General features: G+C 43.4%; 1 long non-coding RNA gene across 1 annotated transcript; it reads left to right on the top strand.

The window, feature by feature from the left end:
- Positions 1 to 2,813: 2,813 nt before the first annotated feature.
- LOC119491425 lies at positions 2,814 to 25,180 on the top strand. The gene is made up of 3 exons (XR_005207607.1): positions 2,814 to 3,056; positions 4,453 to 4,628; positions 24,851 to 25,180. It is a non-coding gene; the product is annotated as an uncharacterized LOC119491425 (long non-coding RNA).
- Positions 25,181 to 26,129: the final 949 nt, after the last annotated feature.

Raw genomic sequence — 26,129 nt, 5'->3', positions numbered from 1 at the left:
CATTGCACGGCTGCTTACATAGACAAAAAGAAATCTGAAAACTGTTTAAAAATAAATGAATACATTTCCGAGAAATATAAAAAAAGTTTGAAAAATATCAAGAAAAAGTCTATAAAATGTAAAAAAAAATAAATTAAAAAAAAAACTTTAAAAAAATGTTTAAAAAATGTTTAAAAAAAAGTTTGAAGAATGTCCAAAAGCTTAAAAAATGTTAAAAAAGTTAAAAAATGTAAAAATAAAAAATGTCTGAAAAATGTTCAAATCTTATCCTGTGTCTCTGCCCTGATTTGCATAAAGTAGCCTAGACCTCAACTTTATGCAGATGAGGAGCGGGCGACATGGCGGTCTGTCTCTGGAATTGCACCACCACGCTACCAGAATGCATTGCACGGCTGCCTGCATGGACAATGAATGGGAAGCGTGGAAAGGACGGAGGCTGTGGACACGTAAGACTTTTCTTGTAGCGGAGTATTTGTACTGAGCTGTACTGCTATTTTTTACTTGCACAAAATACATGAGTACTTCTTCCACCACTGGTTAAAATACTGTAACTCCATTACTAACATGAAGAGTCCCAGTTGGCCCAACACAACATCGATAATACAGTTACCAATGGATGGTCTCACAGTGACAGTAGGAAAAGACAGGAGGGTGTTAACATCACAGAGAGAGCTCCTCATTCAGCTCCCCGGGGTGAAGTGTCAGAGCTGCCTCAGAGCCTCAGTAGATTAGGACTGACCCGACTCTGCGCTCCCTCGGGTCCAATCACTCAGTCTGAAGGAAGTCTGCGCCGCCTCGGACCTCCCCGTGGAGACGAGGACAGACTGCTACGTCAGTGGAATTGAGACTCGTCCACCTCAGCGTGTCTTTAGTGTCCACTTCTCTTCCTGATGGTGTCCGGGTCCTCTGCCAGGCTGGTCTCGTACAGCGCTCGTAGAGATACCTGCCTCAGTGTGCCGGTATTGGACGCAGAGGGATAATGTACAGTGACCCGCCTCGCATCGGCGTCCTGCTGACCCTGTCGGGGTTCATTTCACAATAACGACCGGCTCACTGTACATTATCCCGGCTACGTGCTAAAGAAATCAATAATCTGACACAAAATATTGATTTAAAGGTGCTGTATGTAACATTAAGAACATCCTTGTTTATTAATGACACCTGTGGCCGTTTAGTGAACTGTAGTCAGCATCCTGACATCCCACCACATCGTCCATCAAGTAAGGGATAATGTACAGCGAGCCGGTCATTGTTGTGAAAGAAACCCAGACAGGGCGATACCGCACCCCGATGCAGAGTTGAAGGGGCAGCGGCCTTTTATACATAGCAACGGTCTGCTATACACAGCAACGGTCTGCGATACACAGCAACGGTCTGCTATACACAGCAACGGTCTGTTATACATAGCAACGGTCTACTCTAAAGAAATAACAGACCCTCGTCGGGTATTATACGCAACAGAGAAGGTTGAGGAAGGTCTCAGTTTTTAAGTTACGTTACAATCTGTTCACACATTGTCAATATAAAGTGATTAATACACGTAAAATGTTACATATGGTACCTTTAAATAATGATTTTAATGATATAAAAATGATGTGATTGCTTCCGTTAGTAAAAAAATAGTCCGTTAGACACGGCTGGAACTGCGTAGCAACAGTTGGAACTGAGTCCATAGCAACGTAACTCTAGTTTAAGATTAGTTTACTCGTTAGTCGCTATAATTCACATTAAACTGATAATTTCCATTGATGGTGAAGTGAGAGGAGGTGAATGGGACTTCTCTGGGATTATTAATGTTCACGTTTCTGTCCTCATTCATCTGTACGTGTCCTTCTTGTTGGACTAGATGCACAGTCGGACTGCAGCATCTGATTGAGTTTTTTTAAACGCCGCCATAGCCCGTACCGCATCCCGTTTAGTGTTTATTACTTCAGGTCTGTCCTCTTCAAGTTTGAAGATTCCTCCGTCGTCCAGCTCTCGCTTTTTTCTGCACCGTTTTCTTGTTCTCTCTTTCTTTCCTTCTTCTGCCGTTAGCCATGAATCTAACGTAAAACATGTTTAACCCCGATCACTCAGCATCTCAATACTCACAACTACTAATCCATCACTCTCTCTCTCTCTCTCTCTCTCTCTCTCTCTATGGTCTCCATGTCTCTTGTCCCAAGTGTCCACTCACCAATACACCAGTCAAACCGCAATGAGCTCACTCTACCGCCATTCCCCCTGGGGCATTATGGGTAAACTCACAACATTATGCTCTCTATTGACTGGTGGAGTGCACTCCAGGGACCATGGACACCGAGCAATTACACACACATACACACACACACACACACACACACACACACGCAAATGGCTGGTCACATGAAAACATGCTCACACAAGGGATCGTCTATCTTGAACACGCACACACAGTTTACACACTGTCGGCTTGTTGACGATGACGATGATGATGAGCTGCGGTCTGCAAGAGAGGAGTAGCTGGTTGCAGCCGGGAGAGGGGGGGGGGTTATCAGAAAGCCTGACGTTGAACAGCCTCGAAGTCGGCTTGACTCAACTTGTAAAGGCGGAGGTAACTGTGGAAGTGGATCCAGTAGAAACCCCACTGTTATTGTACAGAGATGGACATGATGGACTCCGTCTGTGGCTGTATCAATATATACTGTATATGTAAAAGGATGATACCATTTCCTGACTGACAGATCACTTCACTTTGACGTTATTGAGCGGCGGTATTTGATGAGTTGGGAGTTAGAATGTGTTGGGCCTAACAAAATGAGAACACATTAATCAAATTGTTCATATACCTCTTCCTGCATGAGGCCCGGTGGCTCGTATCATCATGAATCCCTCCTGATCTTCACTCGTTCACTCTGCCTGCTTTTAAATGTCACTGTCTTGTCGTTTCAGACCCGGCCACTCCCACCTGATTACACCTTTTCCCGCCAGTTTCAACACCTGACCTGCTCCTCCCATCAACTCACCTGCTGCTCATCCCCCTGATTACCCCCCTCAGAATGTGTAGACTACCAGCTCACTGTCTGGTTCCTCGCCAGGTAAAGTTCACCTTCTCTATTTGACCTTTTGCTTGTTACTCTCAGATGAAAGATTTTTGGACTGTCTTGAGTTATGCTTTTGTATTTTTTGTCTGTTCTGTGCCAGATATTTTTTATTGCAAAATGAATCGGTGCCTCTTTTCTGTTGCATTATCAACTTGATTTGAGCCTGGCACGCCTCCAGATGGCTCGGCATGTGGTGGAATTTGGTTTGGTTAACCGTCATATGTCTCGTCTTGTGTTGGTGTCTGTAAGTGTGGTGATATAAAGATAAGATACAGCTCATGCTTTGTTCGGTTCTGTTGGTGTGAGATGTGTTGTAGCTTGGTTTCCTCTTTGTGTTGTACAGCTTGGCATGACTTGGTTGGCCAGTGAGTATTTGTTTAGTCCAGGGGTCGGCAACATTTACTATCAAAAGAGACATTTTAGGCAAAAAAAATCCCCCAAAAAATCTGTCTGGAGCCGCAAAACATGTGATCACTGTGATGAAGGTAACACAGTTTATAGTCTAAGTATATAATATATAAGTCTAATGCAGTGAGGGCCAAAGAGACAATGTACTACGGAGTATTAGGGCCACATTGAGGGAAAACACATCTGAGATTTACAGAATAAATTCATAACTTTACGAGAAAAAAAGTCGGAATATGAGAATAAAGTCATAACTTTATGAGAAAAAAGAAAATAACACGTAAAATTACTACTTTATAATATTATGACTTTATTCTCTAAATCTCTGCTTTATTATTTTTCCTCAATGTGGCCCTAATACTCAATGTGGCCCTAATACTAAATGTAAACAAAAGAACAGTTATTCATTTCCATTTTTAAACTCCACATGGAGCCACTGGAGAGGAGCTGAAGAGACGCAGGTTGCTGACCTCTGGTTTAGAGGAACCTTTCGGTGTGCTACTTTTCATTTAGTGCTTATTTTGTGGCCATTTGGTAGCTGGAGTTTTGAAAAGGCAGATCATGTTGTCCTTTTCTTCTCCTGATGGTGACCATACAGCTGTTCTACATTCCTCACTTTCCTGCAAAAAACTGTGCAATTTATCCTGTTTTACACTTTTGGATATCCATCATAAGAGTTCAGAAACTGTCTGCAGCAAAGTGACTGTATAATATAATGTTCATCCAAATCCAGCGGCTGGTCTTCGCTGGTAGTTCCTCATCCTTCCATTTCTCCCCTGAACCCGAGCTCTGCTGGGTGGTTGGATTAGAGCTGTGGAGATGGATGGTGGTGGTTGGAGGTTCTGTCACTGGTCATGTGGGAGTGTTTCTACTGTAAAGAGGCCCTATGTTTAATGGACACTATGTGAGACACTAACTTTGATATGGCCTTATTGTATTGTCTAAGACTCTTAAGGTTTTTGTTTTGACTTTGTTTTGTTTTCAGACGTCATGGTGGAGCGTTGTGAAGAGAAGAGGTGTGACGCCCCCCCCCCCCCACTGTCTCGGAGGCAGACCTGGGAGGGTCGTCATTCACCTCCAGACTGTAACAGCTGGTCCATCCTACAGCTGACATCCTCCCTGCACCGTTGGCCTGTTTCATGGAAGACATCTTGGTTCCAGGTATCATGCATGCCCACTAAAGCTTTGTTTCTTCTTGTGCGAGGCACCGTGACACAACCCTCTCCAGATGGCGTGCGCACTACGAGCACGCACAAATGCGTTTATGCTCAACGTGCTGTTTGTAGCATTATTCTCCGAAATGCCAATGCCATTAGAAAGAATGCAGGTTTAAGACACTTCAGCACTGGATTCACTTCTCAGACCTCAGAGTTACCCACTTAACCAAAGTGTCCTTACTACCATGTAATGTCCTCATCTCAACAACATTTTGCATATCCTTTTTTTATATTTTGTCAATTAATGAAATATGCTCAGATTACTTTACTAAACTAAAAATAAACTTGCACCACAGCATCTCTAAACTGCCTCCACTATAAACCCAGAGTGTTGTGACAGGAGTACAAAGACACTCGCAGACACATGATGTCCATGCACAGATGCTGTGTGTAACACACTTGGAGCTGCCTCCCGTCAGATCACACGGCTCGGCTCAGAGAGACGAGCAGAGAAAGAGAAGCAGAGAGAGAAAGAGAGAGAGAGAGAGAGAGGGAGAGAAAAACAGTGTTTTTAGGCCAGTCTAGTTAAGACCTCACTGTCCCAGTTGAACAGAATATAGAGCTCACACTGTGAGATGAAAGCTGTGTGTGTGTGTGTGTGTGTGTGTGTGTGTGTGTGTGTGTGTGCGCGCGCGCGTGTGCGTGCGTGCGTGCATGTGTGTGTGCACGCGTGTGTGTGCGCGTGTGTGTGCGTGTGCGTGTGTGGTGTACACTCAGCAGTAGGTCTGTCTCTCTGGGACAGATCTCAGTAGGAGTTGGAGCGACAGTGTAGAATGAATCTGTGTTTTTTAGTCTTTCTGAGCGGCGTAAGCAGGAATGTGACCCGTCTCTACTGAACCTGTGTCTCCATTCAGCCTGAATTCAGACGGTCAGCAGCAGCATCTTCTGACTTGATGTGCATCTATTGGCAGCAGTGTTTTTGACTCGGGGCCTGGTCACACCAGCATTTTGTAGTATTTGCCGAGCTTTTGCATTCATGCACATACTTGCTAACCCTCTCGATTTCCATCGACCTCTCCCGGTTATCCCGTTATCTCAGCCTGTTTCTGGAACTGAACAGTGTGTATAATCCCTACTTGTTTCCACCCAGACGACTATAGAGCTACACCGACTGTCGTATCCCGGCGGAAGAGAGCAGTCTATGCTCGCAACACAGCGCAGTTTGAGCTCATGTTTAAGGCTGCGCTCGCCACAGCGTGCAGCGCCCAAAGTCTGGCTTTGCTCGATGCAGCGAAAAGCCATCGTGGCGCTACGCAAGCCACTGGAAATAACGGGTTTCAGAGCACAGTGGTGGCTGTGTCTGAAAGGACCTTCAGGGAGAGACGGAGAGAGAACAAAGAGAAAGAAATACTCCAGCAGAAGCATTTTTATTATTTCTTTACATATATTGTTTATATTGTAGCGTTATGTAAAAAATGTTCATGTTACACTCTTATTTCTATTTTATTACATTTGTTTCTGTTTATACCAGAGCAACTGTAACGCCCCCGACGATCAATACAATATTTCCTTTGTGATTCTGATTATGACGACTTTCAACCAGGCGACCGATGTTTTGTTTTGTAAGTTACATTTGTGACGTGTTTCCCGTACTTCAGCTACGTTGTTTCTGTACGTATTGTACTTAGTTTATGTACTTATTTTTAGCCTCTTAATTTTGACCTAAACGTGTTTGATTCAACAGATATTTCAGTTGTGAATGTTCCTGTTTGTCGGTCACAGCTGCAGCTTTTCATTCATAGCGATGGTGATTGTTTTATCTGACAGGATCCTGTATTATGAGAGTGTGTTCAGCCTGACTTGAATTAGCCGACCGTAGAGGAGATAAGTGAGTTAAGAGCCAGATGACGGTGATATTCAGGCCGTCTTAAACGAGTTAAAGAGAGGGAGAGAGCAGCCGTCCGCATTCAGGGAGATTTCAGCACATATCTGTTAAATGTTGAAGCTTGTTTGTTTGTGAGGAGCAAAGAGAGATCATGTCTCTGTATGCTGCATCTTAACTGTAGTGAGGGGATGTTCTGGAAGTCTCTCCTGTCACAAGGTCTCTGAAATCAGACCGTTTGCACAAAAACGTGTATAAATTCCACGATAATGCACAAGGCGTTTAGTGTGCAATAAGTTCGCCTTTCGTGATTTGTACGCCATGTATCCTGTACTGACTGTGATGTAAACGCAGCCGTGTATAAATGCTACAGTAAGAGATAGGGATGCACACATGTATCAGGTATCGGGTCCGATACTGTGCTCATGTACTCGTACATGAAGTAACGGCTCCGATACCACTTTACAGCAGCGTGAAGTTAACCTCTCGTCACCATCTTTCGGGTCCTATCACACGCGCTCACTCTCCACCTCCCCGACGGTGCCGGCCCTCACTTTCATTGCGCCACGGGGTTTTGCTTGCACCCTCTGACTCGTGCGTGCGTTAGACTCCTTGGTCCGTGTTTCAAGCCGGGTCGGGTGGGTTGCAGACATCGCCGCAAACCCCTGGCGCCTTTTAAGTGGGCCGAGCCCCGCCCACCTATGATGGGCAGGCCGGACGTTTAACTAAGAGACCGGTGTTTTGTTTTCTAAGTTACGTTATTGACGTTTGTCATATCGAAACGTTTGTGACGTGTTTTCTGTAATAATTTCCGTACATATTTTGCTTAGTTTACTTACTTATTTGAAGCCCAACCATGATGTTTTCCCTTACCCTAAATAAGTGGTTTTCTTGCCTAACGCGTTGTCCACACAGCGAACGTCTGGAGCGCGTAGCGGATGCCTGGCTGAACTGCTGCGTGATTCACGTATCGGGTGTTCACACCAGCTGCGTTTCTGCTGCTGCTGTCAGCCCTTTCTTTCTACATAGTTTGCCTTTCATGATGGCTATTCTATTTCATTATAAATGTCATTTATATTAATTTTAGACAAAAAAAAGGTCAAGAAACGTGTGGTATTTTGTAAATAATAGTAATAATCCACCATTAAAACCCAGGAAAACTGCGGACATTTGTGTGGCGTACAAATGACACGCGAAAACACTAAAATGCGTACACATGACAGGCGGAATGTCGTGGTATTTATACACCTTCTCGTGAGACCGGGTTGCTGAAAGTATGTTTAAATACAGAGAGAAGTTTGTATATCTCTTTTCATCACTCCATAACATCAACATTGACTCGGCTTCACACGGGACACGAACAGTCCAATCCAACCTCCAACCTCAGACTTTCTGGCGTGTCTAATAATGACGCAGGAGGGTTTACATTGGAGTTAGTTGACTGCCTGGTGCGTCTCATACAGACGCTAAAGGGTGCCTCGGTGCGACGGTATCAGACGCTGAGGGATTTGTGACCAAACATGAATGAGTTAGGGAGAGAGGACAGGTTGCCGAGCAGCCTTTGTTTCAGTATTATAGTCAGTGTCCTGGTGTGGCTTCTAAACCCGTCCCTGCTGTCTAACCGGTGGCAGTGTACCAGGCCATGTTTACTGCCATCAGATTAGCTCGCGGTAGCCTTTGGTCTGATGTGTACAGCCGACTGCTGGCGAGCTAACAGACTTATTCCTGTTTACACCATCCAGAACAACAACAACAGTCTTCTGCCAACTGGAGTCATCCGGGGTTAGTTGGCGTGCTTAAGGACACGTGGCGGTAGATGTAGAGAGGGATGAGGAAGTGGCGCTCGTTTAGTTTCCCTGTTGAGAAGTTCTCAGCAGGTGACCTTTGATCTTTAGTTCACAAAATCTAATTTAATCCCTCCATCCACCTTTCCATCAGTCACTGCTCCTTCTTCAGGTCCAAAACACCAGACTTTAACCCAGGAGGCCGCTGTTCATGTCCCGTGTGAAACCAGAAGTTAATTTAGTTCTCACGTAACTTCCGTATTTTAGTTATGCCACTTTGTAATTATTTTAAGCCAAACCACCATCTTTTCCTAAACCTAACTAAGTAGTTCTGTTTCCTAGACCTAACCAAGTTGTTAAGGCGGAAGTTTATTTTGAAAATACTGTATGCATGTAACGACGAATGTAACGAAATGAACACGTGTTGCTGGACATTCGTTGGAAAACGCATGAAAAATTAGTATTATTATAGCCATTGTATGAGGATACGTTGGTCAGGGACAGCGTGTCAGTTTCCGCTTGTTACATGCATACCATCTATTTTCAAATTTAACTTCCAACAAAGTCGGAATATTACGAGAATGAAGTCATAAATGTAGCAGCGTGCCGCCTGTGTGAAAATGAGGAATGACTTTTTTCTCGTAATATTATGATTTTTTTTCTCTTAAAGTTATGACTTTATTCTCGTAATTTTATTAAATTTTGCTCTTAAATTATGACTTTATTCTCGTAATAATAATACTTTTTCTCATAAAGTTATGACTTTATTTTCGTAATATTACAACTCATTTCCTTGTAAAGTTATGACTTTATTCTCATTAAATTATGACTTTTTTCTCGTAATATTCTGACTTTATTCTCCAAGTCTTAGATTTTTTTTCCCTCAATGTGGCCCTAATACTCTATTAATGGGGTCACTGACCGAGAGCGGGTTGAAGCTGTGATGGGAACAGTGGAAACGTATCTGTTCTGTCATCTCCATCCTCTACTTGCTAAACTCAGCCTCAGCTTTCTGGCCAGCTTAGCACAGCCAGAGCCATTTATAGCAGACGAGGCCCCCCCCCCCCCCAGAGCCACTGAGTTTACTACAGGTTAACAGACAAAGGCACTATAGTATTGGACACTTAAAAACACAAGCTCTTTAGTGACCTGAAGAGGTGAGGAGTGAAGGTGATCCAGGATCAGAGAGTTTACAAGTGCGGAGGATAAGTCAGGATAACACACAGAAACCCTGCCTTCAGATCTTACCTTCATTTCTATGGAAATCTACGAGGCAGAGACTTGAACCATTCTGCAGATAAAAAATTAATCACTTTGAAAAATGTATTAGACTTTTTTTTTGTCAAAGTTATGTGAACGACTACATGGTGACGTAGTTGTGAGGCTGGAATTACAATTTCAACTTCTTTATTGTCTTATGTGCTACAATTAAAGAGAAGCACGTCCTTGGCAATGAAAATGTTAAATCTCAAGCTCCCTCCGACAATGCTCATTAAATATGTATAAAAAGAGAATCGCACGAGTAAAAACAACGAAAATCTAGGACATAAAATAAAGCAAAGTTAATAGTGCATAGTGAGAAGTAATGAATATATATATATATAAACAGGTGGTAAAGAGAAGTAAAAGTATTTAAAAGTATACAAATGTATATATGTATACAGAGAAAGGTGTTATGGGTAATCATATGTGTCCTTTGGAAAAGAAAGCGGTTTGTAGAAAGTTCTGATGAAAGCCGTGACAGGTGGTAAAAAGAGGTCAAACAGGAACACTGGGTCACATCAGTTGACCTTCTTCCTGAAAGAGGTCAAAGGCGACGCAAAGTAGAGGGGTTAAGTTACTAGGAGAGGTTACGCTTAAACATGCATTATGGGTAATTTGCTCCAGGTAAGCTTGCTGTGTTGGATCACTGACAAAGACGATGTTAAATGGTTCAGGTTCTTAACAAACACTTAGCATGCCCCCCCTCCTCCCTTTACTCTCTCTGCCTTCAATCCACCTTTAGAGGAAAAATCCACCTTAAGATCTCATTGATCCTTTATCCTTTATTATATGGCCCCGACCACGGCTCTGAAATACCAGTACGTTAGAATCTATGGCCTCGACCATGGCTCTGAAATATCAGTAAGTTAGAATCTATGGCCCCGACCATGGCTCTTAAATATCAGTAAGTTAGAATCTATGGCCCCGACCACGGCTCTGAAATATCAGTAAGTTAGAAACAGTGGCCCCGACCATGGCTCTGACATATCAGTAAGTTAGAAACAATGGCCCCGACCATGGCTCTGAAATATCAGTAAGTTAGAATCTATGGCCCCGACCACGGCTCTGAAATATCAGTAAGTTAGAAACAATGGCCCCGACCATGGCTCTGAAATATCAGTAAGTTAGAATCTATGGCCCCGACCATGGCTCTTAAATATCAGTAAGTTAGAATCTATGGCCCCGACCACGGCTCTGAAATATCAGTAAGTTAGAATCTATGGCCCCGACCACGGCTCTGAAATATCAGTAAGTTAGAAACAATGGCCCCGACCATGGCTCTGAAATATCAGTAAGTTAGAATCTATGGCCCCGACCATGGCTCTGAAATATCAGTAAGTTAGAATCTATGGCAACGACCACGGCTCTGAAATATCAGTAAGTTAGAATCTATGGCCCCGACCACGACTCTGAAATATCAGTAAGTTAGAATCTATTGCCCCGACCACGACTCTGAAATATCAGTAAGTTAGAATCTATGGCCCCGACCACGACTCTGAAATATCAGTAAGTCAGAATCTATGGCCCCGACCACGACTCTGAAATATCAGTAAGTTAGAATCTACACACTCAAGTCTCAGGCCCAATTCAGGACCGCCAACATGGCCGCCAGAAGGTGTCCTCCACCTGCCCATCACCCACAAACCCCTCCACCCTCCTGGCGTGGGCGGGGCTCCGCCTAACGAGATCACCGCCAGCTAATCAGTAGGGAGGATTCCCATTGGCCGAGAGCCCAGGGGCAAGCCCGTGGCGGGAGGTCGGCATGACAACAACACTGATTGACACTGACAGGTCATTGCTACACATAATGGGATTATAGAGGGAGTGGAGGGGAGGGGCGAGGGAGGCTTTGTCAGAGCAGAGAGAGACAGAGAGAGACAGAGAGAGAGAGAGAGAGAGACAGAGAGAGAGAGAGAGAGAGAGACAGAGAGAGAGAGAGAGAGAGAGACAGAGAGAGAGAGAGATAGAGAGAGAGAGAGAGAGAGAATACTGTTGGTGTCACTGTGTGTTGGTTCCAGCCGCTCCGTGTCGTGGTCGTTGTCGTACAGTGTTAGCAACATGTAGGCTACATTCACAACGCTGCTAAATAGAGACCGTGATTGTTTCTCACCACATCCTGCACACTGGATGTTACATGCATACAGTCTTTTCAAAATAAACTTCCGTCTTCACAGGAAACAACTTGATTATGTTTAGGCAACAAAACTACTTTGGGAAAAGATGGTGGTTTGGGTTTAAATAACACTGGAAGGAAATTACGTGACAAATAAATCAACTTTGAGTTCTGGTTTCACACGGGTCTCCTGGGTAAAGGTCCTGTGGTTTTTGCGCGTCATGAGTACACATTTTAGCGTTTCCGCGTGTCATTTGTACACAGTTAGGTTCAGGCAACAAAACCACTTAGTTAGGGTAAGGGAAAACATAATGGTTGGGCTTAAAATTAGTACGTACACTAAGTAAAACACGTACAGAAACGACGACGGAAATTGTTTTTGTGCATTTTCCTAGGAATGTCCAGCAACACGTGAAGTACGTGTCAATTTCCGCTCCAGTCTTTTCAAAATACAACTACTTAGGTTTAAGAATTGATCGACCTGGTTACGTTTAGGCACCAAAACTACTCACCTCATTGGCACCATTCGCGCTGTCATTCGCGTCGTGTCATTGGCACCATTTGTGTGGCATCCTTCGCACCATTTGCGTGGCGTCATTCGCACCATTCGCGCCTTGTCATTGGCACCGTTTGCATGGCATTATTCACACCATTCGTGTTGCGTCATTCGCACCATTTGCGTTGCGTCATTCGCACCATTTGCATGGCATCATTCACACCATTCGCGTCGCGTCATTCGCACCATTTGCGTTGCGTCATTCGCACCATTTGCATTGCATCATTCGCACCATTTGTGTGGCTTCATTCGCGACGCGTAATAAGTGACGCGTAATCCGCACCATTTGCGTGGCATCATTCGCACCATTCGAGACGCATCATTCACACCACTTGCATCTATTCGCCACTTTGCATTGACTTTGTATGTAATCGCACTGCACGAAAAATGTCCTTCGCTCTCGGTGTGAACACACCCTTACTCTTATTCCTGGTCTCTTTCTAACATTAATATTTAATAAACTGAGTCCTCCCAGGTTCTCTGTGTGTGAAAAAGAGAGACCGGGATTGATAGCAAAAAGACAAGGATAAAGAAAAAGAAGTGAATGGTGGAGGGAAAGAAAAGGGGATTTTGGTGCAGAGAGGATGAATGATTGAGAGACTTAAAGGAGTAAATGTGAGAAGGAGGAAAGAGAGAAGAAGAAGAGGAAGACAGAGGAGGAAAGGAGGTAGCCTCAAACCTAATTACACAGATTAATGTGGCTCGGAGAGAGCAGTTACCCAAATGGACTAAAAAAGAGAGAGAAACTATTTCACTCCACGATGCTCAAAACTCTAAATGTTCATAGATGACTCTCTCTCACTCCTTCTCGTTATGTGTCAGCACAATACTGTATCCTCTCTCTCTCTCTCTCTCTCTCTTCCTCATCCATCTCCCTCTCTGTTATTACCTCTCTCTCTCTCTCTCTCTCTCTCTCTCTCTCTCTCTCTCTCTCTCCTCAATTCAGTTCAATTCACTGAGTTTTATTGAAATAAAGTACAGTCCAGTCTATAAAGTGGCTGAACAAAATAACACCTCATGGACAAAAAAGACTGGAACGGTCCTGAGTGGGCAGATTCCCAGAGCGACAAATTAGTGGAAAAATGAAAAAGAATCTGACAGCTATATGATGATGAAACTGTGATTTATACAGTTTATTATACAAATAATTGTCATTGCCTGGAATTGGAGAGACGATAAAATGCAATCCAGGAAAGTCCTGTTTGATGGATAGACTTTGAAACTATTTAACAACTCTTGAAAGACGTCACGGCTGCAGTCATTTTATCCTCCGTCTCCGTGATTGTGAGGTAAACAGCACATTGAGGATCCTTCAGTTTCTGCTGCTGCAATTTTCACCATTCTTTTAAATCTGCCTCTCGAAAGTGCAATACGAAATCACTGCAGTGCTGTTTAGAAATGAGATTTTCTGCGTTTTTATACAAGTTGACGGTAGCTGACTGATCCTCAACCAGAATAGAAGTGTGGGTGATGCAAATACATGATAGACCACTCTTTCTCTGAAGACATAAATTCCTAGTTCTGCATCAGTGCAGCTACAAAGCATCTGCATGTAGCTGCCGCATGAAAAGGCGTATAAATGCCACGACAATGTGCAAAGCGTTTAGTTTGCAATAAGAACAACTTTCTTTTGATTTCCGCATGTCATTTGTACGGCATGTATCCTGTACTGACTGCTATGTAAAATTAATTAAATAAATGCTACGGTAAGAGTTAGTGACGTAGTATAAAAAGCGAGAAAGACCACTTATGGAGGGAGGGAGGATCCAACAAATACAGGACTTTTAACTAGGAGACCGGTGTTCGAAGCCGTTGTTTTGTAAGTTACGTTACATGTTTTTTTATTGAAGTTTGAGACATGTTTACCGTAGTTGTGTTACGTTGTTTCCGTACATGTTTTACTTAGTTTACGTACTTATTTTAAGCCAAACCATGACGTTTTTCCTAAACCTAAGTAAGTGGTTTTCTTGCCTAACGCTTTGGAGCATGGGGCGGCTGCCTCGCTAAATTGCTGCGTGATTCACGTGTTGGGTTTCCACACCATCTACGTTTCTGTCAGCCCTTTCTTTCTACATAGAGTTTGCCTTTCATAATGGCCATTTCATTTCATTATCAATGCCATTTATATACATTTTAGACAAGAAAGGTTAAGAAACGTGTGGTAATTAGTAAATAATAGTAATAATCCACCATTAAAACCCTGTACTTTATTCATTCACGGAGCCCTGCAAGTCACTGCATGTTCTACAACATTGTCCTGCAAATATTTCAGAATAAAAGCCTTGTGTTAACAAATGAAGGAATTCTGTCCACAGAAAAAAAGAATGCTTGATGGCTTTTATTTTGAAATGAAAGCAGGAAGTGTTGACTTAAAAATAAATCTTTACTTTTTTTCATCTCCGTAACATATTCCAAAGATGTCTAGATATCCAAACTGTAGTGATGTTGCTGGTATGATGTCAATATACAGTCAATAGATCATTTTCATTGTCTGTTGTGCTGCTGTGAACCGCGCGGCGGTTGCCCCAGTGCTATCATGAATGAAAATCCAACGCTAAAAACAAAACCTACGCTGTAGGACTTTATAGCGAGACTGCGTTTAACTCCTTGTGTCAAGTATAAATCCAGCTTAAGTCTTTAAAAGTGTGTCAGACATATATAGAGTTTAATTAATAAAAACAGGTGTGATTAATGTAAATATGAGAAGAAATTAAAGTCTCAGTTTGTTGTCTCTGCTGCAGCTTCAACTTTTCATTGAGTTTCCCCGCTATTACCTCACCTCCCTTTGTTTGTGTGTGTGTGTGTGTGTGTGTGTGCGTGTGTGTGTGTGTGTGTGTGTGTGTGTGTGTGGAACTAAAGGCCGCCACAAAACAAAAGTATGACTCATCACACACACACACAGAGCCTTTAATTCATGTGAATGGGGGGTTGTGGGTGTGTTGGGGGGGACGCTGACATGCATCAGAGCTCAGCCACTGAAAGGAGACCTGCTCCTCCTCTAACTCCTCCTCTAACTCCTCCCACCCTCCTCTCCTTCCCCCTCATCCCTCGTTTTTCCTCCTCTTCCTCCCTCTCTTCCTTCTGCTTCTCCTCTCGCTTCCTTCTTTTATCCTCCTCCTGTTCCTTGTCCTTACCTGCACTGTCTTTATTTCTCCTCCTTCCTCTTCCTCCCCTCTTCTTCCTCTTCTCCTCCTCCCATTCCTGTCTTTATCTACTCCCATTTCTCCTTTCTTCCTCTTCTTCTTCCTCTCCTCCCACCTCCTCTGTTCTCCTCTCCCTTCTCCTCATCTTCCTCCTCTCTTTGTCCTCCTCCTCTGCCATCCGTCCACCACTTCTCTTCCTCCTCCAACTCCTTCCTCTTCCTCCCTTCTTCTTCCTCTTCTCGTCACTCCCCCTCCATTCCTGTCTTTTACAACTCCCCTTTCTCCCTTTTTCCTCTTCCCTTCCTCCTACTGTTCCTTGTTCTTACCTGCACTCCTCCATCTCCTTCCTCTTCCTCATTTCTTCTTCCTCTTCTCGTCACTGCTCCCGTTCCTGTCTTTACCTACTCATTTCATCCTCTTCTTCCTCCTCTTCTTCCTCCTCTCTTTGTCCACCTCCTCTGCAGCTCTCCTGCCATCCGTCCACCACTTCTCTTCCTCTCATACTTCCTCTTCCTCATCTCCTCCATCTCCTTCTTCTTCCTCCTCTCATCACTCCTCCTCCCATTCCTGTCTTTTTTTACTACTCCCTTTTCTCCTTTCTTCCTCTCATACTTCCTCTTCCTCCTCCATCTCCTTCCTCTCCCTCCCTTCTTCTTCCTTTTCTCATAACTCATCCTTCCATTCCTGTCTTTTCTACTCTCATTTCTCCTTTCTCCTCATCTTCCTCCTCTCTTTGTCCACCTCCTCTTCAGCTGTCCTGCCATCCGTCCTCTTCCTCTTCCTCCCTTCTTCTTCCTTCATCTCATCACTGCTCCTCCCACTCCTGTCTTTTCTACTCTCATTTCTCCCTTCTCCCTCGTCTTCCTCCTCTCCTCCCACCTCCTCTGTTCCCCTCTCCTCATCTTCCATCTTCCTCTCCTCCTCCTCTCATACTTCCTCCTCCATCTCCCTCCTCTTCTTCCCTTCTTATCTCTCTTCCTTCTTTTCAATTCTCTTCTTGTTCTCCTCCTCTCCTTTCCTAAATGCTCCTCTTCATCCTCCTCTTCCTCCTCCTCTTCCTCCTGCTCCGTCTCTCTACTTTTACTTGTCAAGTCAGTTTTATTTATCGTCCAATATCACAAATCACAAATGTTCCTCTGGAGGCTTTACGATCACCATACGACACCCTCCATCCCTCTCTTCCTCCTTCTCTCCTCCTCTTCTTTACCCGCTCCTCTACCTCATCTCCCTGTTTTTACTCCTCATCTACCTTTAGTTCACGCTTCACTTCCTTCCTCTTCATCTTGTCTTTCTCTCCTCCTTCTCCTCTTATCTTCCTCTAATGCTTCCTCCTCCACCTCCATCTCCTTCGTCTTGTTCCTTTCATCTCTCTTCCTTCCTGCCTCTAACTCCTCGTCCTCTTTCTCCTATTTCCTCTTCTTCCTCCACCCATCCCTCCTCCTCCTCCTCCTCTCCATCTCCCGCTCTCCTTCTTCCTGCCCTCCTTTCCCCTCTTTTCACACCTTCTGCTCCATCTCTTCCCCTCTAATGCACATAGTTTTCATGCTCTTTTATTTCCCTTCAAGCCTGACTTATTCTCTCTCTCTGTCTCACACACATTTTCACCTCCTTTTCTCTTCCTTCCATCCTTTCCTTCCTTCTCCTTTTCCCCTCGCTTCCTTCCCTTCCTCCTCCTCCTCCCCCTCCTCCTCCCATCTCTCTCCCTCTGTTATTCCATCAGTCAACATTGATTAGATATCGAAGTTAATCCCGGCTAAACTCCTCCGCTTATAGCCCGCTCGCTCTCAACCAATCACAGCGTCGCTTGCTGCCAACGGGGGCTCTAAACCACGTCCCGATTGGCCGACGGCCCGCTGCACGCAGCCGCACGGGCACGCCACACGTCTGCAAATAGGCGAGCGGGGATGGGTGAGCGGGAAATGAATTTGACAGCTAGCGCTGAGAGCCTGATACGACACACACATGCACACACACAGATGCACACTTCCCCCTAACCCTTGACATATACATAAGCTTACTCACGAGTACACACACACACTCACACATGCTTACTCACCCGTGTAGTTTAGCATGAAGAGGCACACAAAGGCTGTGTTTAGTGAATGTAATCTCACAGATTGAAGGGAAACGGTGAATTCAGAGTTGACCAGTTGAAGTCACGATCGTTGTAGTAAATGCACATAAAGTGATTTAAACATTTACTGTAAAGAACTGTAGATTGAATCACACAAATCCACATAAATCTAGCTTTAGATTTGAATGTGTTGTTAGACAGTCCGTTGGGATTTCTTCCTTTGAGCTTTTGTAAAAGGCGTTCACATCAGTGGTGCTAACGACGCTAGTCTTTTTTTCCCATCTTCCACTTCCTGTCTCTTGGACATAGTAGTCTAGTTTATATTAAAAGCAAAAACATTTTGAGAGAAATGTAGAATAAACCTGCTCAAATTCAACACATTCTCACTCCCAACGCTTGTTTAGTGTCCCTACGCTTCATACTATGACGCTCTAGGTACTGCATAGCGTCGGTTTTGGACGTGTCAGGGAGCAGGCTGTTCTCTTACACTGTTGGTAGCTATACCTACGAAAAGTAACGCACTATAATTCATGTATATCCATCCATCTGCAATGGATGGATATACATGAATTATAGTGCGTAATAATAATTCATGTATATCTCACAAAATCATTTTGTATGTAATCCACGTAATTGTGAACAAGGAAGTGTAAAGAGCGGCTAACGCCGTGGGAGGAGGTCGGGGTGGATGGATGGGCCAAAACGACCTTAACATGCTCAAAAAGTTGTTAAACTTGGCACACACAAAAATTTGATATTTTGAGTGTTGCAAAATGGCTCGCTAGCGCCCCCTAGAAAATTGGAAAAATGTAGCCCCTCGCTACGGTTTGACCTACATGTATGAAATTTGGCAGACAGATGTAACATGCGGAGACGCACAAAAAAGCCTCTTGGAGGTATGCCCAAAACTCAACAGGAAGTCAGCCATTTTGAATTTATTGTGCGATTTTCGCCCATTTTTAGCGTTTTATAGGCCATATATTTTAACAAATTCCTCCTACAGATTTAATCAGATCGACTTGACATTTGGTCAGGACCATCTTAAGACCTTGAGGATGAAAAGTTATTCAAATGGGGAGTTTTCACTGAACGACCTGACCGTGGCGTCGTGGCCATTTTGAGCCATTCGCCATGAAACAGCCGCCAGTACCCCCGACGCGCTGGATGGTGCGAGGGCTCGTTCATCGCTGCTTGCAGCTTTAATCATTTTTGCATTACACACACTCTAATGTTAAGTTTTGTTAATGGAAACATTACTACCCAAAACAGACAGTCCTGTACGGTTCAAAGACTTCTGCATATAATGTGATTTTTGTAATAATATGCTATTTGGAGTGATTTTCAGTATAATAAATGCTGAATGATAAGTGCACAATACGTTTTCTATAATTTAATCTTGTGATAAAATAGAATCTGAGAGTATTTGTTTGTATCTGGGATGCCCACTAACACACACACACACATGCTCACACACATCCACGCAGAGCTCATCAGGTGTTTGCACTAATGCGTGTTGATAGCATGAGTGGGAGGGAAGTGTGTGTGTGTGTGTGTGTGTGTGTGTGTCCTGGTCATTCACAGCTGCCCGCTCAGTGCAGAGCTAAGATAACAGAGATGACTTCACCGTCAAATCCCCCTCCAATCCCCTCCAATGTCCTGCTCCATTCACATAACATCATCCTCTCTTCTCCGTCTCCCTGACTCTCCCCCCGTCTTAATGTCACAGTATTTTCTCTCTTCTATTTTACAGAGAAATCTTATTTTATATTTAAACATATCAATGAACTGAATATTCAATCACTGCAAATAAAACATTATCAATAAGGAACAGAACGGCGTTTGTGTGAAACTGAATCCAATTTCACTGGTGTTTATTCACCTAATTAGCAAAAAGACATTTTTGTCACATGAGCGCTCAGAGAAATCAGGTCAAATTCTGATGAATGAGGTTTGTCTTTTCACAAGCTACTAGTGCATAGAGAGGCTAGCAGACACACCATTTGGTATCCCCATTGCAATTTTTTCCATTTTAAAGATCTCTAAAGGCCAATTCATACTTTCCACGATTGTCCCTAAATCCCATTCCTAAAACAAACCTTACGATTTAATATCCATAACACCATTTATTATCCCCAGTGCCATTTACCTGCCCTACAAATTGCAACACCATTTACTGAGCCTAGCACAATTTATGTTTCATACAAACACCATTTACAATCCCTACTGGCACAAGACATTTCCCATTTTGTATCCCTAAAAAAATCCTCAGAATTTACTATCCATAACAGCATTTTCTATCCCCTGTGCCATTGACCCACCCATTTATAATCCCTACTCACCCAACACATTAACCATCTGCAATACTAATTTCCCTATCAACTCACTATCCCAGACACCATTTGTTATCCCCAGCTCAATTTATCTACCCTACCAATTGAACACTGTTTACTTATCCCACCACTACAGTTCTATCAACACCATATAACACAATTTACAATCCCAACTAGCACAATACATTTCCCATTTTGTATCCCTAAAGAATTTCTAACAATTTACAATCCCTAACACCATTTACTATCCCCCGTGCCACTTGCCTGCCCTACCAATTGCAACACCATTTACTTTACTTTTCCCACCACCATAGTTCTATCTACACCATTTACTGCGCATAACGCAATTCACAAGTCCTAAAAACACTATTTACATTCCCTACTGGCACAAAACATTTCCCATTTTGTATCCCTAAAACAATCCTGACAATTCACTGTCTCTAACACCATTCACTCTCCCCGTGCCATTTACCTTCCTTACCAATTACAACACCATTTACTGAGCCTAATACAATTTATGAGTGCAACCAACACCATTTAGAATCCCTACTCAAACTATTTTCCATATTATCAACTCACTCTACCTAACACCATTTATTATCCCCAGTGCCATTAACCTGCCCAAAAGTCCGGCAAACACCATTTACAATCCCTACTTGCACAACACATTTTCCTATTTTGTATCCCTAAAACAATCCTACAATTTTACAAGTTCATTTAGCAAACGCTTTTTACAATCCATAACACCATTTACTATCCCCAGCACCATTTACCGGCCCTACCACTGCAACACCATTAACATATCCCGCCACCATAGTAATAGCACCATTTACTGAGCCTAACACAAATTATAGGTCCTACAAACACTATTTACAATCCCTACTGGCACAAGACATTTCCCATTTTGTATCCCTAAAACAAACCTAACAATTCACTGTCTCTAACACCATTCACTCTCCCCGTGCCATTTACCTGCCCTACCAATTGCAACACCATTTACTGAGCCTAACACAATTTATAAGTCTTACAAACACCATTTATAATCCCTACTGGGACAACACATTTCCCATTTTGTATCCCCAACAATTTACTGTCCCCAACACCATTTCTAGTACCATTTAACAAGCCTTTTTTTTTTTTTTTTACCATTTTCTGTCCCTAACTTCCATCTGTTTTTCTCTCTCTATGTATGTCTGCCTGTCTCTCTGGTGTATCCATCTCTTTTCCTCTGTCTGTCTGACATCCCCGTGACGGTTATTTATTACCCAGAAGCCCCTGCTTTAGCCAGGCATGCCAAGGCTGGTCGCCTTGTCCTCAGGCAAACTCTCTCTCTCTCTCTCTCTCTTTCATTACCCCGTCTCTCTCTCACTCTATCGATGCCTCTCTCCCTCTCTTTTTATGCTGCTGTCTGGCACTCTCTCCGTCTCATTGCTTCCTCTTTCTTGCCGTCTTGTCTGTTGTTTTTTCCCCGTCGCTCTCTCCATCCTCTGCTTGTTTTTTTCCCCGTTGCTCTCTCCATCCTCTGCTTGTTTTTCTTCCCCTCCGTCTGTGTTGTTGCTCTGCTGTCACCAGAGGCGGAGGACTCTCCAGACATCTCTCTGTCTGGTGACATCCAGACGACATTGGACTGTGTTTGTCCTCCGTGTGTTTGTGTCTTTATTACCGACAGACCGACAGACGTTGCACATGTCAGTTCACTGTGTGTTTTCATGCAGCTTCTATAACCAGCTGTAAGATAACGGATGTTTTTGAAGAGATGTAGTGATGGAGGAATAAAAGAATGGAGGCAGCGGTCGAGTGAGGTTGAGATCGGGAGGGAGGAGAGAGTTTATGAAAGGGGGGATGGTGGAAGTAAATGCGGAGGTGTAGATAGAGGGAGGAAGAATGAGAGAGGGACTTAAAGACGAAGCCATGTTTGTCAACTTTGCCCCGAAGCTTTGCCCGTTGCTCTGTATGTGCAAATTACAGCCACGTAATTAACCTTCAACAGCACACTCATTAGTCTGGTTTAAAACTACAAGGTCAGAAAAGGGATATTCTGGTTCCCACTGCAGGGTCCATGGCTGGGTCCAGTTTCCATTAAAAGGTCAGACGTAGGATATAGTCTAATAGTGACGGACGTAGCTGGAACTGTCAGTGAGGCTCAACCAGTTATATCACAGGAACAGCAGCAGCTCAACACACCAACAGTCACAACGACCTTGAACACAAGTTTAAGAACTGATGAACAAGACATCAGTGGTGTGGCGACACTTCTTAAAGCCCCGTTTGGACAGGTAATAGTCCAAACCCCAACTAGGCAACTTAAACTCAGGTATGAAACAAGTTGGAGGTGTGTGGTGTCGTTAACTCTGCTGAGAAATCTGTGCCAATATAGTCGGGAAAACACTACAACCCTTAACCACAGAGCTGGACGTCACGCCCCTTGACGTCAGGTCCCTTGACGTCAGGTCCCTTGACGTCACGTCCCTTAACAGGCAACAAAACCACTATAGTTTAGGAAAGAACTACAAAGTTGTGAACATGAACAAACAGCTGATGGTAACGTTACACAGATGGCGTTCTGCTGGATGAAAGCCTTGTGTTTGATCAACGTATCCTCATACAACGGTCTCGTATAATATCTTACGAAAAAGTTATTCCTCCTTTTTTCGTTCGTTTTCCTACAAATGTCCAGCAAAACGTGTCAATTTCCGCCCATGACATGCACACAGTCTTTTCAAAATAAAAGTCCATCTTCACAGTAAACAACTTCCTTAGGCATAGACAACAAAACTACTTAGTCAGGTTTAGGAAAAGATCGCAGTTTGAGTTTAAATAACACCGGAAGTGGCGTAACTTAGGTACAAATTAAAATTAAACCCACCCATCCACCTCGACCTCCTCCCTACGCGGCATTCGCTGCTCCTTATACTTAGTTCACAATTACGTGAATTATACACCACATTGATTTTATAGCATACACAGTGCATTACTTCACGAACAATGTATGAGACCAGCCTGGTTTCTTGCACTTATCCACCACACTTCCGGCGCACTTTCTCAGAGCGTTTACTGTTGCCGTGGATGAGTTTACATTGTAGTTAATGGAATGCCCGGTGCGTTTCATAGCAGGGCTTAATGGTGTCGCGTGTGGTGGTACCAAACATTGGGTATTTAACGCCCTGGGAATAAGAACGGGCTGTCATATGAGAAAATTACTTTCAATCAGGAGCCGCAAGTTTCTCTCCTTGATGACCTGTTGGAGGTTCAAACTACAGTAAACCTCTTCACTGTCAATGCTTCTTCTTTTACCAGAAATCTGCAATAACCTGCAATAATTAACACAAGTCCAACCGATCGTTGCAAGTATTTGCACCAGCTTTCAAGATTTTTCCACAACAAATGGTCCCATTAGAAGAATGTTTGCAAGTTTTCTTTTTCAGTTACTCTTCCAGCCAATAAAACAAGCCCAAACCTCAACAAACCAACTTCATTACAGATATATAAACACCTCGGGGACTGTCTTTCCCCTGAAGTCATTTTCTCACAGTTTACTGCCTGCCTGTTATCTGTCCCAACCACTTCCACCAGTATCAAATCTCACCAGACCAAAACCTCCCAGTTCACACAGATTGATTGCTCTGAATATTTTGTGGGGCTTTTGGTTACAAGCACTTTCTGTTCCTCAGTGTGTGAGTGTGTCGGTGCTCCTGGTCGCAGAGCCTCATTATAGGTGAGCATATGGAGTGATCTGCAGACGGTCGAGCGGTGATGTGGAGCAGAAAGGAGTCTGACTCAGCACTCCTGCCGCTGAATTACAGCTGCAGGTTTTTCCTTTTCTCTACTTCTTAATATGATGGAGACTCAGTAGGACGCACTAAAACTCGCCTGACTTGACTTCACATATCTCAGATGGTTTCATTGGCCAGATGACGATTTTATGTCGTCTTTAGAAACTGAACGGCCAGACAGGAAGTGTCCTCTGATCACCTGTTACTGAGGGTCACTGAGCGGCTCTAGAGGAGCCATTGGGGGTTTGGTGCTTTGCTCAGAGACACATCAACAGTTGATACTAGGATTCAGGCCAACAACCCTGCACCTACTTCTCTAAGTTGTGGGATGTCACCAACCCAAGAGCCTGCAAGCTGACTAATGACGAGACAGATCTGTATACCGGCACAGTCTCACGGCAGTTTGTGAAATAGTCACTAAATTGAATCTATTTGATTCATCTACATAAACATGAATTTCCCTTTTTTTTCGTGACGCTCAGCACGACTTTCAACAACGTATTTTTGGAAGAGGCGTAACTTAAGTACGGAAGTTAAGTGACAAATAAATCAACTTTGTGTTCTGGTTTCACACGGGACATGAACGTCCGTCTCCTGGTGAAAGTCTGGTGTTTTTATACCCACCCATCCACCCCGACCTCCTGCCCACACGGCGTTCGCCACTATTTATACTTCCTGGTTAACGATTACATACAAATTGATTTTGTGCTGACCATCACGAAAGAAAATGTGGAATCAATACATACAATTTTGTGACTATTGCACGAACTGCTGGGCGACTTCGCTGGCTTACAATAATTCCTGAAACATCCATGTTTGGAGATATCAGAGTGTTTAGGAGTTTAATATCAATAAATCATTACCTCTATAATGTCAAGACAATTACTGACACTGTCAGCCTCGACTCCGACACATCAAATCAGGTTATGCTTACTTTCACAAATGCAGAATATCCTAAATATGCTACACATTTTAGAGTGCAAACATTAAAATGTCCACCATGCTTTATTAAACCAAGAGAAAGAAGGAATGATTTTTAGATTAAACACAGTGTAAGTTAGTTATTTAGTCCGATAGGAGACTAGTTAGTTAATCACTTGGTCATTGAGACTCACTCTTCACTAAAACATCTCATTTAAAAAAGAAAATCTTTCCCGTGTAAAAACGGCGTGCGTTTCCTGGTCATTTTGGTAAAATAAGACGTACAGGATGTAAAGATATAAGGCAAGCGAATGTCTTTTCAACATGTCCTTTCTCCTCCTCTCCTTTCTACGCCTCTTATTTCCTCACCTCCTTTCCTTCCCTTAGAAGACCAGAGGAGGTTAAAGAGGAAACAGGAGAAGGAGGAGAAAGGAGGCTGCTGGCTGTCATGTCGGATCATCTTCAGATTCAGACACACTGATTGACACATCTCTGTCTTCCTCTCGCGTGTTCTCATTGCAATTCAAAGTGCTTCAAACAAGAGGAGGACGCTTCTACATCTCTCTCTCTCTCTCTCTCTCTCTCTCTCTCTCTTTATGACTACATCCACACAAAGACGGCTACTTTTTAAAGAAATCCCAGTTTATATATGAGAACGGTGTGTGTCCATACTTGTTTTCACATTGTTTGGTAAAGACAACATTAAAACACCTGAACAGGTAACAGTCTCTTCTTCTTTGCCCGCTTTCGGTCTGCAAACGACAAACATGTGCATCATCCAACATGTTGTTGAGCAATGGGGCAGAGAGTGCTCTCTGTTATCACTGTGCTCTTTAATACAGCCAAACTCGTGTTTTTAGGCCGGTTTTATAGTTCTGCGTTGACGTGAACCTCCCCAGAAATACACGTTGGTGCGACGCAGACCGCAACAACTGTGATTGGTCCACTTAGGAACATCGCATTTTGTATTTCCAGCCGCTCCTTCTTTTCTGTGAACGTGGACCAAACGACTCCTCTCTTTTCTGCGTTGCAGTAATTTCAGTAAAAGTAACTGTTGTTCAACATTTATCAGCTCCAACTCCAACATGATCCGCTCAGCTTCAGTCACTATTGTTTGAAGTGCACAAAGAGAAGAACACCGCTAACTAGCATTTTGGCGGTGTAATTGCAGAGCGATGCAGACACAACAAGTATAAATGCTCACAACGGCGTCTTACATAGGCGTCTTGCGTAGGCGTCTTGCGTAGGCTCTGCTTGGATCCTATACATACAACCATAAATCAGCCTTTACTTGTTCTCGTTTGCAAATGTTTTTGTTGTCAGAGTGATCTGATTGCGGCTCTTAAAAGCCACCTGAGATATCCACCAAAATCACTATTTTATTATCTCAAAATGTAATCTATTTGATTTTGTGTACATAGACATGAATCTCCCTTTTTTTTTCATGATGCTCAGCACGACTTTCAACGACATATTTTTTGTACGTTTTCCTACAAATGTTCTTTTTGTCTTTTCAAATTAAAACTACTTAGTTAGCTTTAGGAACAGATTGTGGTTTAGCTTAAAATAACTACAGAAGTGGCGTAACTTAAGTACGGAAGTTATGTGACAAATAAATCAAAGTTGATTTCTGGCCTCACACGGGGCACCAATAATCTCCTGCAGA

Source organism: Sebastes umbrosus, chromosome 7 (assembly GCF_015220745.1).
Source record: "Sebastes umbrosus isolate fSebUmb1 chromosome 7, fSebUmb1.pri, whole genome shotgun sequence".
Classification (NCBI taxonomy): Eukaryota; Metazoa; Chordata; class Actinopteri; order Perciformes; family Sebastidae; genus Sebastes; species Sebastes umbrosus.
Note: the sequence above shows the minus strand (reverse complement) of the source record. Positions and strands in the feature narration are given on the sequence as shown.